Source organism: Plectropomus leopardus, unplaced genomic scaffold, assembly GCF_008729295.1.
Source record: "Plectropomus leopardus isolate mb unplaced genomic scaffold, YSFRI_Pleo_2.0 unplaced_scaffold26007, whole genome shotgun sequence".
Lineage (NCBI taxonomy): Eukaryota > Metazoa > Chordata > Actinopteri > Perciformes > Serranidae > Plectropomus > Plectropomus leopardus.
Window position 1 is genome coordinate 68 of NW_024628277.1, and position 2,351 is coordinate 2,418.

General features: G+C 36.0%; 1 long non-coding RNA gene across 1 annotated transcript; it reads left to right on the forward strand.

The window, feature by feature from the left end:
- The first annotated feature begins 945 nt into the window (after window positions 1–945).
- On the forward strand, window positions 946–2,172 carry LOC121966824. The gene is made up of 3 exons (XR_006107623.1): window positions 946–1,117; window positions 1,986–2,025; window positions 2,116–2,172. It is a non-coding gene; the product is annotated as an uncharacterized LOC121966824 (long non-coding RNA).
- Window positions 2,173–2,351: the final 179 nt, after the last annotated feature.

Sequence of the window (2,351 nt, forward strand, 5' to 3'; positions counted from 1 at the left end):
TTGACAGTCAGCTAATATATAGTATTTTTTTTAAAGAAAGGAAACAAACAAACAAAAAGGAAAAACAGTCCATCTCTTGGTAAAGTTCATCATATTTTGCAGGAAAAAAACCTAAAAGTAACAAACTGCTGAGTTTTTTCTTGTACCTCTATACACTAACATTTGTTACCATTTTATGTCTTTATTTTTTCATGTCATTTACTTTTAGCCTCAAAGGATTTTATTTTAAAGATCCAAAACTTTACAAACTTACTGTGACTTTCGGAAGTCAACACACTGAATGCTGACCTGAGATACTGCGAGGGACAGTTTAGTTGTTTTATTTTCATATGATTGACGCAGCAATAATCAACAGAGTTTTGAGTTGAAACATCAGACTTTGCACATGACATATATAATTATTATAGCATTTTACTGCAAAACAAGTTCATTTACTTGTGATACTTTGACTACAACATACTGACGATACCTCTTACTTTCACTAAAGTTGTGTTTTGAATTCACAGATTATTGAACCCTTGAAAACCTGGAGCAACATCACTTTTCTTGTGCCGCTTTTAGAAATATTTCACAAATATTTTAACCTTTGCATCCTGAGCAAATTAATGGAATTTCTTTGAAAAATGTGCTGAAAAAGGTGTAAAAAAGTATACTTAACATACGTGCACGTTACAGAATTATTATAATTTCAAGGCACTTTTTCAAAGGTCTTTGTTGTTTTTTTAAAAAACTTTTTAAAATTTAGTTTTTATTTTAATTATTTATTTAATTTACTGATTTTCAGGAGATTTTCTTTCTTTCTACTTTTTGCTAGTTTCTTGCTAATTTTGGGGTCATTTCTTCTTTTGTTGCTCACGTTTTTAAAAGAAATGCGGCTGATTTTTTCACTGTTTACTGAACGTTCAGCAGTGATGGTTGCTGTTTGTGTGTTTGGAGGATGTTGAGCTGGGTGGTCAAAGTGGTCCCCCAGCCGCCTGAGCCTCCGCCCAAAACAGCCGAAGACCAGAAGGAGAAGAAACCCGCCGCTGCCCCGCCTCCCGCCGTTGCCCCGCCTCCCGCCGCTGCCCCGCCTCCCGCTGCTGCCTCGCCTGCTGCTGTGACCGCACCGCGTGTTCAGGTAAGCCACGCCCCACGCCTGTCAATCTGTTGTAACCATGGCAGCTCAATCAGCACAAAAACTGAAAAGACGTCGTTACACGTTTCTGCAATCTACGATAAGTTACTTTTGTAAGTAATTGTTTAGCGGAGACACAGAAACTTCTCAAAGTCTCGATGCACAGTTTACTGGAGCTACAGTTACAGCTCAGTTACACCATTTTTATTTCATTTGATTTGATTTAGCACAAATGTCAAAAACAGTGTGATATATTTTAACAAAGGAGGCCTGCAGAGGAAACCCAGGAAACCCTAAGAAACCAGAACCAGTGCATACAGTCTCTGAACATTGACCAAATACATTTATAAAATTGTTCAAAAATGTATTATTTCTATGTGTTTACTGATATAGGCTATAATAAAAATATGAATAAGAATGGACAGTCAGATGAGGACAGAAATAATTATGTGAAGAAGAAGAAGAAGAGAAGAAAAGGTTCGTTTGTTTTAAGCCGGTCTGCACCCTTTTCAGTCGCACTGACACAAAAATCCGCTTTTTTTCTGACATCATTGAAATAGTCTGAATGTTGTGTTTAACATGTGATTATCTTTAGGCACAAACAGCATCATGTTTCAGCTTAAAAAACCTGTTTTTTTGCGACACAATCCCGACAGAAAACTCTGCAATAGCTTGTTCAAAAGTAAATGGAAATTTAAAAATGTGACTAATCACAGTTCACTATTGAAATTCAGAGATGAATCGCAATTTTTAAAAAAATAATCATTTGACAGCCCTAATATAGACCTAATCTGTGCTTTAAATAGCTAAAAAAGGACGTATTACATCAGATTTTTAAATGCTCGCTGACATTATTTTGTGTTTTCTGCAGGAGAAGAAGGTGACGTTTCAGGATGAGTGTAAAAATGAGGGTAAGATATTCACACGGCGAAAATCTGCCGGGTCGGTTTCTGTTTCTTTACTTTCAACATAAGCACACTTTATTTTTTTTTTATTGACAGCTCCAAAAACGGACAAACCCAAACAGGAGGTCCAGGCAGCAGAGGAGAACGGGTGAGTCATAGTCAGTTTCAGATCTGGTGCTTCTCACTTAGTTTTGTTCTAATTTTATTTGATTATTTTATTGTTTCAAACTGTTTGCGTCTTCTTATTTTTTTTTTCATCTTTACTGAAAGTTTTGATAGACAGAATTTGTAGCTGAAAAAGTTTGCTGAAGTCACCACAGTATTTCTCTAAA